General features: G+C 39.3%; 1 long non-coding RNA gene across 1 annotated transcript; it reads right to left on the bottom strand.

Annotated features, from left to right (window-relative positions):
* Positions 1 to 704: 704 nt before the first annotated feature.
* On the bottom strand, positions 705 to 18,088 carry LOC113459202 (uncharacterized). Its single transcript, XR_012579112.1, has 4 exons — positions 17,964 to 18,088; positions 17,552 to 17,632; positions 8,677 to 8,771; positions 705 to 8,092 (listed from the first exon to the last, which is right to left on the bottom strand). It is a non-coding gene; the product is annotated as an uncharacterized LOC113459202 (long non-coding RNA).
* Positions 18,089 to 18,486: the final 398 nt, after the last annotated feature.

The raw sequence follows: 18,486 nt of genomic DNA, 5'->3' as shown, positions 1-18,486 counted from the left end.
TCTGTCAGACTCTGTGCTACTTTAAGCTCCTATATAGGTGGCAAATGCTCATCTTGGCACTGAACTCAGTGACACAAATGCTGCATTTCTGCAGCAAACAATGTTGAAAGGAAGAGCAAGGGACCTGTGGCACTCCTCTGTACAGAGAAAGGGTGTATTTTCAGATTTTTTTTTTATTCATGCACCCCTAAAGCTCTCTCTGCTCCTTCAAATGCATTCAGGCTACTCTGAGAATTTGTATGTGGTGGCCACTAAAATGACACTGATGGCTTCTAGGAGACTCAAGTCAGCAACTTAAAAGTGTCTAAAAATGCATGCAAGTGGGAGAGGTTTGTCAAAGGCTCCCAGCAGCTCCTGCATTTAGTGCTGAGGTTACCTAGATTATACTTTGCCAAACTGCAGATGCATTCAGCTGCCTGTTTTCTAACTTTCCATATTGCTGTATCCAAATTAATGGCACACAATATGTTCCAGGGCTTGTGCACTGAACTACTCGTAGCTGAAGTTGTTCACCACAAAAGCTTCTTCCCCACTAGAGCTGCTTCCAAACATCCTACAGCTGTGACAGCAAACAGAACAATGAATTTCTCGTGCACAAACCTTTTAGCATGGATTTCTAGGAGAGAAATACAGAAGGAGCCAAATTCCAACAATGGATTCTGGAAGCTGCTGTAATGCACTCAATTTACTTGTAGAACCTCTACACCTTCTTTCTGCAGCTGAAAAACATTCAGCTGTTTTTAAAAGCATGCCCCGCTTGGTCTACAAACTGGACACAAACCTTCAAAGATCTTTGCAATTGATCCAGCAATTTCTCTTAAGCAATCTAATGATTTAATTTTGGTTGCATATATGAGGAGTCCCATTGAGGTATTCTCCATAAAATAAAACAAATCCTCAAGTGCAGCAATGTACAACAGTGTCAGAACCAGGCCCAGGAAGGTGATATTTCAGATGTCAGGTCTGAAACCTTTGGGGAGGGTTTTGGTGTGTGTTTTCTTGTGTGATGGCATATTCCTATTTATTATTTTGGGCGACAAGGCATGCTCTCCTCTGCACTTTCCTCAGTACTTGGCAAGGTTTACATTTCCTCAGGGTCTTTTTCCTAGCCATGTTCTCCTGTCACAACCAACAATTTTTGTTTTGAGCTTAGTAGCAAAATGCACAGTAATTGGACTGCAGCAGCATATGATGAAGATTTTAGGTTTGCTTCACCTCTCCGTCACCAAGACCTCTGCATGACCCTGCTTCCACAGTCTCTGCCTTCCCTGCTTTTACTGGCTCTTGTGGGCTGTTAATCACATATTGTTTCCCTGACTCTAATTAGGGGGAGTCTAAACCAGGTTATTTATTCCAATAGTTTCTGGAAACTGTGGGTATAATATGCCCCGCACAATAACAAAAATATTACTCTGAAAGCAAGGTCCATAGACAGATTTGGGGAGGGGACTTTCCTTAGGGATTTTAGAGCAAGGTCTATGATATTTATTGCAGGAATATTTTTGTGCAGTTTGACTGAAAGGGGAGGACATTTTCCAGAAAGAACTTTTGTTTAATATATGGAGCACTTATTTATTATTAGGTATGGAGAATTTTGAATTCGGCAACTCTTTTCCCTGCTGCCCCTGGCTAAGTTCCCACTACTGGCATAAGTCACGAAGGCAAAATGCCACCTCTCTTAGCTATAGAGGAGGGTTGCTTGGTTGCTTGGGAAGAATTCAACAGCTTTGGATGGAAAGTTCTTTATCTTTTCTTTCAATAGTGCCACTTCTAATGGCTTTGCAGTTCTCCAAATAAATGACGCTGTTAAATCTCATTTCTAAGCTCAACAGTACACATGCATTTTTCAAAACTTAGATCTTAAGCAGGAATTTTACAATTTTGTAGAATTCCCCAAATTCATCTTGGTAGTCTCACACCTGTGACCTGGGGTAGGTGCTTTTCTGCCTCCCCTAAGGCATCTCCAGGCCAGGCCGTGTGTCTTTATTGCACCTGGGATATCCACATGATGTTTCTCAGAGCTGCAGAGCAGAGCAGGCATCAGCCATGCTCACCCAGAAGGTGAGCAACTGGAAAGAGAAGGATTTTAGATGGTGACTAGGCATATGATGGTATGTATATGACACTAGAGAACTGATAAACATCCAAAGATTTAACAAATATCAGTTAATTTTCTGGAGCATGAGCAAGTGTCTCCTTCACCTGGTTTGTCTGAACAATTTCCTTTACCTTTCAGCTTTTACTGCTCATAGTAGAGCTCCTTCCCTTACAGTGAATTTGCAATATTTGGTATTTCTGGAGAAACTGTTACTGTAGCCTGTTCTTTGAGGAAGTAAAAACTTTAAAGTCAATTATTTGAAAGCTCAAAAACATTCATTTATGTCTTACTTCTAGCCATTCTCCTTATCTCACTGCTTGTTTCTCCTGACAACCCTCTTGTACTCTTGCAGTGAACACTTATTTATGCAGATAAAAATACAGTATTCATAAATTACTCCAGAACAGCCCCATTTCAGTAGTGTTTTCTGTCTAATGCAGCAAAAAGCTCTGAGATACACTCAAGACTGTCATTCATGGCAGGAGCCTGGCTTAGTATTCAGCCAGTGCACTCTAGTCACAAGGTATTTTTTCAGTCAGTGTTCTTAATCAGCCCAAAGTCTGAAATAGATTAACAGATCTAAAGTCATTAAAGACACCAGTACCAACCTTAAGAATATTTATGAATTCTTCAGATCATCTTCTTAACTCCAGATTAAATATTTGTTATTTTCAAGCCCTTTCTAAGACTATCTTCATTGTAGGAATTTGGTTGCTTTTGGTATGACCCCCATCTTCTTTTGCCATCAAAGGCAATCATGCAGAGAAATAAATATGTTCACTAATCATAGCTTGTTATTCCTTTTTATTGCTAATCAAAATTTTTACCTTTTTGAGAAGTATCGCAGTGTAGAGTCAATGAGGGATTTATACCATGTTGTCCCCATTTCAGTGTGTGCAAAAAGAATAAAGTGAACAGTGTGCAAAGACACCACGTGATGATTGATTTTGCAAAAATAATTTGGTGAATGTTTGTGGAAATGGAGTTGATCAGAAAAAATCAGTCCAATTTGCCAGGTCCTATCACTGCAGAACAGGGCTACGCTTACTGGGAAAAAATATTCACAAAATTTCTCACTACCTAAATTCTGTTTCTCACACTCACACTTAAAATAGACTTACATTGGAAGATGTCTGTGCTAGAATCAAATTACCTCTGGTTCTTTACAGAAAATACAAAAGGCCATGTAATTTTTATGTGAAATTTGTCATCTTTCAGCTGTCCTGCCCCATTGATATGACACATCAAAAATGCTCATCACTTAGGGATTCCAGTGGCAAAGCATTTTATAATTGTTAATTAATCCAAAATAAAAAGTGCATGGAGGCTGATCATTATTTCTTGCTCTGACCCCTCAAAATTTCATATTTCTCTCAATTCCTGATCAGAAAACCAGTAAACTCCGAAGTGTTTTCAAAATATAACTGGTCCTTTTTAAGATCATATAAGTCAGATTTAACACAGAGTTTTCTGTTCTGTCTTTCTGTACCTTAGAATCTTCTCACTGAACACTTTTCAAATTAGGATCCCTCTACAAAAGTTTGTTTACCTGACACAAGCACTTTTTAAGAAATGTTCTATGTGTTTGCTAAAACACCTGCGTAAAAAGGTTAGTAGGTGAGACAGACACAATGTTGTATGTATGTTAAGATATGAAAATGAAAATTCAGAAGCTGATGGGTTTTCTTTCTATAAATTACCTTGGGGTATGCTTTAATAGTACTTTTAAAATACTAGATTTTTAATGGGAAATATTACAGTAAGCTAAAAAATTTCCCTTTTTTCTTTGTGTCCATTGTTAATATGTATGACAAATTACAACCTTCTCTTTCCCCCCATCCCAGAAAAAATCCCTCTGCTTCGGAAATCCATTTATACTTCGATAGGAAGAGTAGTTTAAAGCATAGGAGAAAATGAATTAGGTGATCTGAAACATTTAGAGTAAAAAGGTATTTCCAGAGTTCACATGTGTTTTTAAAAAGTTTCTTTAGGTAATTTGGAGAAGAATAAAGATTTTGTTTTGTTTTCCTTCAGAATACAGATCATATTAATGCTGCCATTCTTTACAGACACAAATAAAAATCCATTATGTGCAAGTAAAGTAAGTGTATGATTAGAGTCAAAGAGTTCACTGGTCTGAACATTAAAAATATCTACATGCATGTTAACTTGACAACTGATTGGGGTGTAACCCTGGCACACAACTCCCTCAGTTCCAGGTAGTACACAGCCATAGCTTTATCTCATTCATTCAAACTACATTATTACATTAATGCATTTCTACCATTGAGGTGAATTATTGATCCATGTAATTTCTGTCCTTTGTTACTCATTCTTAAACTAGGTCATTGAAGTGCTGTGATTACAGAATATTATTGTTCTAGACTGATCTATGGTTGCTCTTATAAATTACTGGTCTGATTTTCTGAAGCTGATTTTTTCCCCTTTTTTGGTGAATTCCATTTTCGACCTTATTTTGTTTCAAGTTATTTGGTTTATGTAATTTTGTCATCATAGCAACATCGTACGTGATTAGAGAGATGTAGTGTTTCTAAAGGACCAAGAAAAAAACACTTAAAAAAGAACCACTTTCCCTTTGATCAGCAACCCATAGAAACCTGCTGGCTTCTTTCAGACTTTATAGCTCTTTTAATTAACTTAGTACTGGCTTTGCTATTACACAGAACTAAACCACTGTAAGAATGTTAAGGCGATAATAAACATCTCATTTAAATCCACTAAAGAGAGAAAAAAGTAATTTACAGCAAGATCTCTGTCCTTAGTTTACCCTTTTGTGTCAAACATTTGGAGAACATCTGGGAACTGACACAGTTTTTCTTAGGACATAAAGGAGTCCCTCTGGAGGAAGCAGGCTCACTTAGTGAGTGAGATGAGAAACATCCATTCTTTGCTGCCTAAAATATGTCTAAGAAGCTGGGATCAGTATCAGCTTTCAAAATTTTCTTCATTTCCATTTCCTTCTTTCAGTGACTGCAACCCCCAGTTTTAGAATTACAGCAACCTTCTAATTTTTTTATCAATTTTTTATCTTTTTCAGCTGAAGCCTCAATACACTGATGACTTTTAATCCATGGATTTCCAAAAAGGAGGAAAATTTGACTCAAATAAATTCATTCTGACTTAAAAAATGGTATTATATCTATGGTATGGAAGAAAAAGAAATCTCATTATTTTAACAAGTTTCATGGTTACCTTTAGGCAAGGAAGGGAGGAGTTTAGAGAGGGCTCAGGAAAAAATATTGGAAATAATCCAGAAATCGAGAAAGTCCATTTCCTACAGCAAGAGATTTAAGAAGTTCAATTTATTTATTTTTTAAATAGTACTTTGAGAGATTATTTGATCAAGTGTGGCAAGTATCTCCATGAATAAACAATTACAGGTGCTGTGGAGATTGTTCATCCACTGATGATCAGCAAGAGGCTGAAACTGATCCTGTTCCAAATGGAAAGAAAAATGGGAATTTCTGGCCAAAACTCAAATGGAGGGGAGAGAATCTGGGTTGCTTGATATCCATAAATCCTGAATAGATATATTTATCAAAATTATTCTCTAACTTTGTCAGATTTTGCAGACATAATGGAGGCAAGTGGACTATTAGAAGCCTTTCATGTCCTGACAATGCCTGCTACCACAGAATTGGCCTGAACTAAATTTTTCATCTCAGATGATAATACTTAAATTTAAAATGCACATTCCAAATAAATTTGATAAGCAATGACCCTTAAAGTACATTAGATAGTTTTTCCTTTAATAACTTAATTTTGATTTTTCAGTGGCTAAGTTAAGCTTAATAGTCAATCTTTATACCCAGATTTGTAACAAGGAAGTCGTACAGGGTGTACCTAGGCCTAGCTGCGGGTCTGCACATTCAGCAGTGTCCATTCCAAATCCTGCATCCATTCATCCCAATCTGGTACCATTTCATTTCTCACCACCTCGCTTTGTCTAGCCAGTCTTGTCCTAGGAGCTTGGAAACATTCTGAATGTTCTATCTAGGGCACAGTCATTGTAATTAGAGAGTGGGAAATTGCTCTGCAATTGCACAGGAACACTTACATGGTATCTGCTGTGAGAAGTTGAGAACTCCCTGAAAAGGATGTGTTTTCCACTGAGGGACAAGATCCTTTGGGGATTGATCCTGCTGGTTGCTGACTACAGAGACATCTCTCTGGCAGGCAACAGGCAGTGCCCCTTTGGGGAAGCAGCACGAGGGATAAGAAGGCACCTTAGGACATGGCATTTATTGCACAGCTCCTTGAAAGCCTGAAGCCCTTCAAGATTTTCAGTGAATCCTGTGAAACCTTATCTTAATTACAAGTTATATTAATCTACTCAGGAACAACAGCAGTCCTGTATGATTTGTCACTATTATCAGCTAACCAAAGCAATTTCAATATTGGACTGAATCAATCCAGAGGACTGAAAAGACTTGTAAATAGCTGTGTAAATTCCAACAATAGATAAATTAGAGGTAATTGTGAGCTGTTTCTGGATATTCTTTGAGCAGAAGAGATAGCTAAACTCATTAAGACCACAATTCCTTGCAAAACAACTTTTTCAGTCTTAGTCATGAAACACCATACACAGACAAATTGTCTGCCCTTAAACCCAGTCTCTAATGCAAGCAGTTTTTCAGGAATGGGCCAGGTTGTTTCTTTACTCTCACCCCTCTGTCACTAGCCCCAGTAGTCTCATTGCAGAAATGTTGTGCTTTTCTCTGCTGTGTTAATAGCTGTCACTGTTGCTAACCTAAACGTACTGCTGTACTTGGCACTTTCATCTCTTCCATCTTGTTTCCCAATAGCCCCAAACTGCTTGCTGAGGTGGAGAAAGAATTGCATTAATCCAAGCTCCGTGATGAGACACATACCTGGATTCTACTACTAAATTTATTTGGAGTTCTTTCTCTTGCTGCTTGCTGCTGTTTCAAGAAAGGTTGAAATTCTGATGCTGGTGGTGCTTATGGGCTGCTGTCTGAACAACATGTTTTACTGTTGTTCCTAAAAAGGAAAATAGCTCTTTTCAAAATGCAGTGTGAGCGCCATGATTATTTTACTCCAGCAGCTTCATTACATTGAAACAGTGATGAAATTATCAAAACATTGGCTCAGAGTTCTTGCTTGTATATGTTGTCTCACAAAATGTAGGAATTCAATGCACAAGAGAGTAAAAGAATGAGATTAGCTGCATGTCTTTGTGTGTCTTTAGCTATTTACAATTATGAGAAAAATAGAGGAAAAATATATTAAATTCTGTGTGCTTTGTAGGAGTTTGGTATCTCACAGGGCCCCTTTTAATGTCTTCAGTTCTGTGACTTTGGACTAATACAGTGACTTTCAAATTCAAGTCCACCCTGTGGTTCCAAACTGTCATTGAATGAATTGGCAGTCTTCATCTTTTTTATTTCAATGATCATTTGATCAAAACAAACAAGTTACAAACCCAAAAGTTTTTAGCTTATATATTTGTTAGGAGGCAAAAATTTTACATATCCTACTTCTTCATTGGGAACATGATTTGTAGAAGTCTCCAGAATGCTTCATTGACTCCAATCCACTTCATAGTCCATTGGGTATGAAATAAAACCAGAAGGAAATTGGCATTTACTGTCACCTTTTCACTTCAAGGGCCTATTGTGCATCCCAAATATCTCTGAAGACACAGTAATGCATTACAAGGCCATCCATCACAAGCATGAAATCACTGATGGTGTTACACAGAAGATTTTAATACCATTGAGATTGTCTCTGAGGTATGAACTTCGAGCACTTGGTGATGAGAAAGAGCACTGGAATGACCGTGGACTTTATCCGAGGAAAACAGGAACAGAAAGGAGTGGTAGGCTGCCACTCCTGCAACTTTTGATGTTTGGTCTTGGTGGCTCAGCCATGTGGGTTCATGGGAGAAGATCCCAGAGTTGGGACTGTTTTGACATCCTAAGAATGACTGGAATATTCAGGAATATTCACTCCCTGTTCACATAGATTAAAGCAGGAGAGGAAGAAAAAGAGTTTCAGTGAGAAGATGCAACCAACAACAGGGAGGCCATTTCCTCTCCATACACCTTGTTAGTTAGAGCTTTACATCCAACTTGCTTCTGGCAACTACAAAATACATAATAAAATTAATAACAGTTCATTGCCTCCAGCTGCTCACAAGAAACAGATGCAGTTGCGGACCTATTTAGTCAGCATTTCTTCCTTCCCAGTTATACCTCATCTTGAGCAGGGAATATTTGAATAATGAATTGTGTATTTGACTATGAAGTAGGGCAGATATAAATAAAGTTATTCTCCTTAACTGCTGCATTTTACTAAGAAGCAGTTTTACAATTGCGCACAGGATTATGAGGAATGTGCAATTTTGGCTTCATTCATTTGGGGCATTTCCTCTCAGTTGCATCCAGTGTGAGATAGATGTGCAGAGCAAGGAGAGTTCTTTGCCCTGACATGAAATGGCTGATCTTACCCTCCATCTTGGGCATACTCTTGGATTTTTTCAGGTGCTTGAATCTTTCTTTTTCCTTTACAGATGAGAGACAATAGCATACCCATACCTGTGACTACTCTGCCAAGGCATCTCGAGAAATTTTTGTTTGAAATGTTGCAGATCCTCTTTTCTGAAATGTGTTGTGACCCAGGCATGTATCCACTGCAGAAAGATTTCAAGGGAAATCACATGAGTTTCTAAGACTATTAGAAACATGATTTAGCTGTCCTATATAGTTCAGGGTAAAATATTTCCCCTTGCTCAAAAGTATCTAATTCTGTCTGAAAGTAGGAGCCAGCAAAAGAGGAATTTTTCCATTTACCATTGACTTTCATATAAGGATATCCAAATCAGCTTGGTAAATGAAGCCTTGGATAAAAATTTGCAAGACGTTAGAACTCCTGTATAACCCAACTGACAGAAAATTGAGGGTTATTCAGATAGTCAATTACATCTTAAATGAAAAACAAGCTGGAAGCATTCATAATTTAGAAGAAACTTGTAAGTCCCAAAAGAAAGAAAAGAGAAACTATTTTAGGTACATTTATACTTCAAATTAAACAGTCATATAATGGCTAGAGTTATGCCTGCAGCTTACATCACAAAAAAAAAAATTAAATAATAATAGCAAAAAATGACAGTAATACATTTAGACAGCCTTATTTAAAGAACCAGGGGACTGGAAACAAATGGTTACAGCTAGAGATATAAATAGTACAGGTAAAAGATAAAGATAATAATGAAATATGAAACACCAGGTTAGGAAGAATTATAAGTGGCAGCACCAAAGGCTTTTATTCTGCAGCCCCCCATGTCCTGACTGTCCAAAGAGGTGCCTGAGAAGGTTGGCATCATGGTGCTCTCACAAAGGAATTCCCTGAAGTTAAATAACATTAAGTGTCTGGCTCCTCCCATGCCCTGCCACTTTCTGCTATTGTTCTCCTTCAGGAAGGACCTCTTGGCTATCTTCTTTCATGGAGATTTTGGGAATTTTAATCAGATGTGATTTCTTTGAAACTGACCAAAAGGTTCAGACAATGTTTTGGAGGCAGGAGAGACACAGGCACTCAGGTAGTGATTAAGTACATCTAATTACCTTGGGAATGCAGGTAAAAAGTAATGCCCCAGTGAAGAATTTAATTTAAAAGCTGCTTTTCCTTCATATCCTCTGTGATTCTTAGAGCTTCTCAGTCTTGGTTATGAGAGGTAACCTCATCAGTGTACACAAATGCCCAGAGAGGGGATGCCAAAAGGAGGGATACAGGCTCTTCTCAGTGGTGCTGAGCAATAGGACAAGAGGCAATGGACAGAAACTGAAGTTCCACAGGAAGTGAATGGACACAGGAAGTTCCACCTGAACATGAGGAAGAACTTCTTCAATGTGTGGCTGATTGCACATGAGAACAGATTGCACAGAGAAATTGTGGAATCTCCCTTGTGGGAATCTACAAAATCAGAGGGTCAATATGCTGTCAATATGCTTTTGCTTTGTGTGATTGGTCAAAAAACTTATAAAGTAAGTTGTAACATTAAGTTCTTGGTCTGCTGCCTGGGATCTGGTGAGCTGGTGGCATCTTCCCATTGTCATAACCATGTAATGAGACTGATGCTGAAAAATAAAACAGCTCAAGGCACGTTCCACAGCAGTCCTGTCCCGTTTGTGATTTGTGCATACACCCCCGGCTGGTGATATCCCTCACTGGGAATATTCAAGAACCATCTGGACACAATCCTGTGAAATGTGCTCTGGGACGACCCTGCTTGAGCAGGAGGTTGGACCAGGTGCCCCACTGACATCCCTTCCAGCCTGACTGGTTCTGTGATTCTGTGAGTTTTATAAACAATCCTGAGCTAGGAAAGTAAGAATTGTGAGGCTGCAGAGATTCACAGATTCATCTTACAGTGACTCTACATTTGTAAAGTCTTTCATTACCTTGCCTTTTTCTTAAGATACTCAAGCTGACTTTTGCTGAGAAAGACACTTTTTCCAAATTTGCTAACATCTGCATTTCAGGGTTGGTAACACTGCACGTTTTTGAGAATCTTGCCATTTAATGTGGCAGAGAGAATGTTTTCTACACTTCAAGAATGATTCCAAAAGTGGGGAGAGTGTGTTCAAGCCAGTGTTATCCTAGTCATAGATTTAGCACTGAGCAAGATTGAGAGATAAAATGACTTGCTAATAAAAAACAACAAATTTGCTACTATGAAATAAAGTAAAAAATATAGCAAAATTATTCATGCTTAATACAAGAAACTTTCTGTGCTACACCAATGTTCTCCTGGCTTTGCAGGTCAGCCTGCACTGGCCTCTGCATCCTGCCCTGGTCTTGGTAGGTGCTGCGAAGCTCCCAGAACTGTGTCTTTCCTGCTCCCAGCTGAGGCTCAACAGTCAGGCTAGAATGTAATTTCCCTCTGAGTTTTTATTTCTCTTCTTATGACCAGCCCATACTCCTGAGTTCATTATCCCCCTACTTGAGGGCTTTAGTTTGGATTCATATTTCCATTTTTAACTATAGGCAACAGAGATCTGGCTTTAGATATCACTGTTCTCTTTACTGTGCCCCTAGAGCAATCCACAGATCAATCTGTTTTGTCATGAGATATGAAATGTATAAGATTTATTACACTTTTTTTGCTATAGTCATGACTCTACATATGACAGTAAATCTAAAGGATGACAGATATGTTGTTTGGATGGCACAGCACTCTGATATGCTTTGTGTAATAGAATAACAGAGGTTTACCACCCTGCAGCTGAACTTGTTTCAGGTCTTTCCTTAGAATGTAAATACTCAATCTTTTAAGGGCTACAGATACTTTTCTACCATGAGCTTTAGCAGGTACAGAACTCTGATCTTCTACATAATAATATGAAGTCTGCTTGAGCATTAATTCTGCTCTTAACTGTGCTTTGAACAAGAAGTGTGGCCAGGCTGTTATTTAATTGGATTTTAGACACAGTAGATGACATTTTCTTGGAGAATTCACTAGAGTGGTTTAAATTGTAAAACCTTTGAAAAACATAGATTTTGCAAATTATATCCCTTGTACAACCATATAAGGAATATCTATAAATGCAGGTCATTGCTAAATCTCTTCAGGAAACATAAACAATGGCTACTGAGTATGTTTGGACAGGATTGGGTAGTTTGGGTGCAATGGCTTTCTGGGACAGGATATGCTGTGGCATGTCTTATTAGCTGTTGGCTCCCTTGGTTGATTACGACAGATTTCATGTCACTGCTGAGCTCCTCTGAAGGGGAAGATTTTGGGTGCATGCATAAATATTAGGATGTCACAGTATAATTCATTTAAATAATCAGTCAGCTAGCTGATAGCTGACTGATGATATATTTGAATTAGAGGGAAGCTGATTCAGGGTAACTCCTGGCTTGTTAGCTGGAGTGCTCGCCAGTTAATGTGTCTGTGTCATATTATTGAAATGGTGTCTGCTGGACTGGGCCTCTCAAGGCATGTGGGGACTAGGAGGTTAAAGCATGTATCCCACACAGGCTTCAGTTTCAGGCAGTCTTGAGACTGATGCTCAGTTCTACCACCTCAAGTTATGTCCCTTGTCTTTAAATTATGTGAATACTTCAGTAGTTTCTTTGTAAATGACACTCTTAAATATAGTGTCCAAGATTTAGATCACTGTAGATGCTAATTACTTTGTTGCTGACCCTTAGCACCTAAATCAAAAATTACAAGACATACATGGCATCAAATTCAAGTATTCCATTGTATTGTATTCAAGTATTCCAAAGTAATGGAAAGGGTGGGCTGAAATGAGTGGACCCACAGGGATATGGAGTTACAGAATATCAAGGAGTCTACAGTGAAATACTGAGCTCTCTGAATGATGAGCAATTGTATCATTATAAACATCCACTGGCTAACACATTGGCTTGGAGAAGTGTTGCTGCATGATGAAATATGCCAGCAGATCGAAACCCTGCTGCTTGCAGGGATGTCATGCAGAGATAGATGGGACAGAACACAGCTTTCTTTGTCATGATGGAGCAGTTTCAACTGCTCTAGCAGCCTATCATTAGGCTGGTGGAAACAAAAGCCTGGGTCTTACTTACAGTGTGCTGTAAAAGCCACAGCACCAACTGGGTGCCCAGCTCCTTTGTCCCCTCCTCACAGCACCTATCCTCTACTTGATGCCTGACCCCAAGCACCTCTGAAGCAGCCCTATGAGCCAGCACAGTGGTTTGTTTGGGCTCAGGTGGAGCTAACAGACCCAAATCAGCAGTTACTTTCTAAAAATGACAATTTCAGCCCTCTTCTGAAAGAAGGCAGCCAGGTAAGCTCTGACCGTGAAATGTGCTATAGCTATGCTTAGCACGGTGCGCTACAGTGAATATTTTGATTTAGCTTTCACAGCCCTGAAAACACAGGCAGTGTCTGGCGGTGCAAGAGCCATGCAAATTTCATGAGTAGGGAAACAGCAGATTCCTGCACTTCTCACTGACACTGGCTTAGCGCAGGCTCTCGCTTGAAAAGCAGCCTCAGAGCGAGGGGTCGGAAATCCAGATGCAGCGCAAAAAAGAGGCAGCAAGACTAAGCAGACCAGAATCTGGCATTTTCTGAAGGATAGGAAATGAAAAGATCCTCTTACACCTTTTCCAGTGATATATGGCATGTAGTTACATAGAGTGCTCCGTGGTGTATCACCCCCAGTGGTTTATCTGGGCGTGCTTCAGGGGATGCTCCAGGGATGCCTGCAGGTCCCTGAAGTCGGTGCTTTGGGTCCACATGCATGAGCCCCCATCTTGTATCTAGATCTGTCTCTAAACAGCAGCAGATCTGTCTTTCTTCAGCTGATTCTGGAAGTAATGGTGGTGTGGCAGAGGGATTTACTTAGTCAAACTCATTAAAAAATAAAAGAGTGTGTGAGAACATAGTAATACATAGTATAGCATATCTGTAAATATGGGCCATGACCAAGGAGTATATTTATGTAATTATCTTGTTGTGGTAATATTTTTTCCTTGTTTGCTGATTGGTATTTAGATTTGTGGGAAATTTGCAAGGACCTTTATCTAATTGCTCATAATACCCTTCCTGAAAAATTCAGATGATGTAAGAAAAGAGAAACTTACTATTGCCAGGGCAAAATTATTCTATCTATTTTACAGCTGAGGAGGTGAGGAGAGAATTGATCAGGCAGCCTGCTGAAGACACCAATGCTGTGTTTGTGAGCTTTTCTAACAGAGGTCTTATGAAATCCCATCTGATGCAGGCACATCCTAGACAGTCAGAAATAATGTACAGATATATACAGCAATTCCAAATATCTCCTGGGGCAGAGTGTGCACACAGGAATAGCAACACTATGCAGCCTGTGGAGATACCAATGAGAAAACCAAATTTAGAAACAAGAGAATCCTTTGCTTTTTGTTTGGTCAGGTTTTATTTACTTTCTTATTTTTCTTAGTTTCTGTTTCCCCTGGAGTACTGTCTTTTCATCTTTTATCTTTGTAACAGAACATTTAGTTTTCAGTAGTACCCAGCATGCAGTTCCATCAATAAATATTTTTACACTTGATGACTGAAAAGTGTCCAATATCAACTTGTTGATCCTGTTTGTGCATGAAAAACATCAGAATCCTGATCTTCCAGGGCACATGTAATTACTGTGAAAAGTAAATATGGCTCCTAATTTGGTCTTACTTTTCGCAGTGTCTATGCCCAGCCACAGTTTCTGGAAAAATATTGGTACTTACAGATTAAAACATAATGATCTCAGGGAAATTTAGACAGGAAGCTGATATAAATCTTAAAACCTTAAGCTCTGTATAGAATCAGCAGCTTTTAGCTCTACATTTCCATTGTTATGTCTGTCATAGAAATACCATTTCACATTTTTCTTCTCTTACCTCTCATTTATTTCCCAGCATTTTTAGTGATGCAAGACTTGTTGATAGATGTGAGAGAAAAATGATATGAATACTGGTGCAGAAAGTATGGTTGTAAATGATGTTCATGCTTTCCATTAGGCTGCTTTTAGTTCTGTCAATAAGGCTCAGTAATGGAGGAAGATAGCATGCTTTCCAAAATACACAAAAAATCTGCCACAAGGTTACACCCTACTGTGCTGTTCAAGCAGCAAAGAGTATTGTCAGTAGGGACTGCTAGCTATGCAGATGGATTTAGCTCCTTAGAAGCATCAGAAATTATGTTCTGCAAAACTGTAGGACTGTGTGCTTCCTTCTATTTATGCTGTCTCCGGGGCCTTAGTGCATACTACAAAACAGTTATAATAATAAGTAACTTGAGTCCCAGTGTGCCTCATAGAGAAGCACAAGGAAGCTGGCTGTTTAAAAGCTTGTCTGGCCTTTAATTAGCTCCTGCACAGAGCCAAGCACACCCTGCACTCTGCAGGGAGGAGCAGTCCTGTATGTATTTGGACCACGTGGCTTCCCACTGGCTGTGGTCTGGGGGCTGCTTGCCGACACATCCCCCTGTACATCCTCTGTGATGTGGCTTAGCCCCCCAGGGGAACGCAGGAGGGCTGCTCTGAAGTGGGCACCAAGAGCAGCACAGCTCCCTGGGGAGTATGGCAAGGATCTTCTCCCGTCACCTCTGACTCAGCAGCTGAACCCTGGGCACATCTTTTGCTTGAGAGTTTCAGGGAATGATTTCCAAAGGTCTTTGGACTGAGAAAACCAAACACCTGCAGAGGTCTCTCTTCACTTCGTCAGAGGAGATTTATCTCCTTTCCACCAAGGCTCTTTCCTTGTGCTCTGCAAATCCTCTCCAGCAAAAGCTGATAACATGATAAAGCTTTCAGAAATTATAATTTCACAGGTTGAGGTAATTGATACGGAATCCTTACTATTCAATTTATTCTGCCATTTTTGGAGGGATGAATTCACAACATACAGCAGCAATCGTCAGGCAGCTATATCTAAACCATGTAATAGCTGGATGTTCTAATGGGAATTGACAGCTGACATGTACAAAAGTGCTACTTACCATGGCCTGAAATTGAGGGAATTATGTGACAAAATTAAATACTTGCATGCTTCCAGGCAGCAGCTCTGATTTTAGTAAGGAACAAAGAAATACAATTACTGCACAAAAATTTGCTGTCTGATAAGTTTGATCAGAGTTTTATATCTACAATATACCACCTCAAACTACGCTACCAGGTATGCACGTAAACACATTCATCTTGATGGATGTCCCAACTCACTCTACACAAGAAACAACACAATTTCCTGCAACAGCAGTATCTTTGAGGAGGAAAAAACCCAGAACAACTACCCAGCTTTCTTAGTATTTTAACAGGCAGCCATTAAAAAATACTTCTTTGCAAAATTTAGTTAGCATGTGGCAGTCATTTGACAAGATTTTTCTTCCATCATAAAGATTTTGAAGGTAACTTTATCACCTTAATTTGGCAGCTCTGATTTTTACCTTTTTTACCCTGTAAATATTTAAGTTTGTCAAATCCTACAAAAAAAAAAATCTACAGCAATCCTGGGCTGTGCTCTGCTTTTAGACAGGTGTATTTTGTAAGTAAAAATGGCAAGTTTCTCCAAAAGGGATTCCAATAGGTGGACTGTGCAGGTGAGAAAGTGGAGGAACTCAATAGGTATCAGCCTGTTTTGCTTTCCAAACTGCCAGGTTAGCAAGGATCGGGTGGTGGTGTAATGCCTTACACATACTCAAAATATCTTTCCAGCAGGGGGATGTAGAATTCCAGTTTTTCCTGTGTTTCAAGACTGGTGGGATGATAATTTTTCTATGTCACGAATACCGGAATGGATCTATTTCAACAGAAAACAAAATAAGAGCAAAAAACCCATGCAAATTTGTTTGAAGAATTCCCAAGTTTGAGCAAATGTTAAATTGTTTCTTTTTTTGTAATCTGAATAAATGATGACCAAGAAGGCATTTTAATCACTTACGAGATCACTGTCTGGGAAATGATTGGGCCAAGTATTCCTGAATCTGGTCAGAAGAAATTATGGATGAAAAGTGAGATAGCATATTGATGATTTAGAGACTATTTGGCCAATATGCAGCTTGCTTAAGACAATGTAAACTGGATCTCACATTGCTCTGGAGCATGTTTTTCCATGGTAAATAAAGTTAAAATAGGTAGTATTTAATAAAATAAATAAAAATTTGCTAGACACTCTAGAATCTTTTGGCCAACAAATAGAATTTCCCTTGCCAACATAGTTCAATGCTAGGGAAAAACCTGACCCCAGGAGCCCAGTCCAAAGGAGTTTATTTGAATTTTGACAGGTGGATTAAAAATTAGCACCTGCCACTGAAATCTTATGTGGTCATTGACAGCCTGGTCCTGTGGAGCCAGTCTGAATCCTCTCTTTCCAAGATGGAAAGGAAGTTGTAGTTATGTCATAGTAAGGGCAATCTCCTGCCACTTCCTCTGTTCTCATGAGAGAAGTGAAACCTGGCTTGATTTTTAGGGCAGTGCACCTAAATCTGATTAACTTAGTGATCAGCCAGAGCTACTCGTGGCAGGTGGGAGCTAAGCCAAGTACTATCCCAAAAACTACGAGTGCAAGTGTCTCACCTGCTGCCTTATGAAGGGCCTGAACTTCAGCTCAGGCAGCAAATGTCTGAGAATCAGAGTATATTCTGAGGTGGATGGCACCCATCAGGATCAGGATCCAACTTCTGGCCCTGTGTAGGACATCCCAAAGGTCACATCATGTGCCTGAGAGTGTTGTCCAAATGCTTCTTGAGCTCTGTCAGGCTGGTGCTGTGACCACTGCCCTGCGGAGCTTTTCCAGTGCCCACCCACCCTCTGAGTGAAAAGCTTTTTCCTGACATCCAACCTGAACCTGCCCCACCTCAGCTTCATGCTGCCTTCTGTTCACCAGCCTTCCTCTGTCCACCCCTGGCTGGTGTAAACCAACAGCATCACATTGAACCACACAGGGTTCAAGAGGACACACCTGTGAAGCTGGCATCTATCCAGAGCAGGGTGTGCAGGTGCAGCCTTTGGAATCCTTTTTGTCTCTGCCTGAGATACAAACCTGAAAGAGAAATATATTGGGTTAATTCTTGTTGCACTCCCAGTTGCCAGACCGAATTCCTTCTTCCTCACACTCACCCTGTTTCCTTTTTCACCCAAAGATTGCTGGTGCATGAAGAGATGCCAGTTGGAATTTATACTCTTGACTGAAAGCTACTTACTGTTCTTGTTGGTGTCAATTGAAGAAGGAAAAACATTTCTTATTTAATCATAGCAAATTGCATTCAGAGATATAAAATCATTACACAAAACAAAGTGACTGGTTAATCCAATTAAGATATCTTAAACTAAAAAAAACAAGCTGTTGTCAATATACCAGTGTCAATTCTCACCAGAGCTTTGAATAATCCAATAATATGGCTCTTTCAGGGGTCCAGTCCTGCTTTTATTGAAGACAATGGCAGAATTCCCAATGACACCAGGAGGAGCAGAATCCACTTAATAATCTGCAAGCTGCTGGTTCAGTAAGAGTCATAGTAATTACACATATGGCCATATAAAGAAGTTCAGCTGAAAGTAATTTTTTAAAAAAATACGGAAGAGAAATTCTGTTGTAATAGAAAATTACTGAACACTTAGATTGAAGAGATAGAAGGTAATAGATCATTTGACTTTATAAAATGTGGACAAACTGTAAGAAACATATTAGGGATATCAAGATGGGCATAAAAAACAGGTCTGTATGAATGAAACCTTTGAAACCTTTTTTTCAGCATTAAGATAGAATTTTACAGGTTTAATTACATGCTGAGTTTTGCACTGTTGGAAGAATAATTTCAGCAGCGCTGTGAAGAGTATAAATTAGTATATTACTGACTTAATCAGATTTGTGTTCCTTGAAATAGGGAGCTGGCT

The sequence above is a fragment of the Zonotrichia albicollis genome, chromosome 2 (assembly GCF_047830755.1).
Source record: "Zonotrichia albicollis isolate bZonAlb1 chromosome 2, bZonAlb1.hap1, whole genome shotgun sequence".
Lineage (NCBI taxonomy): Eukaryota > Metazoa > Chordata > Aves > Passeriformes > Passerellidae > Zonotrichia > Zonotrichia albicollis.
This window is presented reverse-complemented; position numbering and strand designations above follow the sequence as displayed.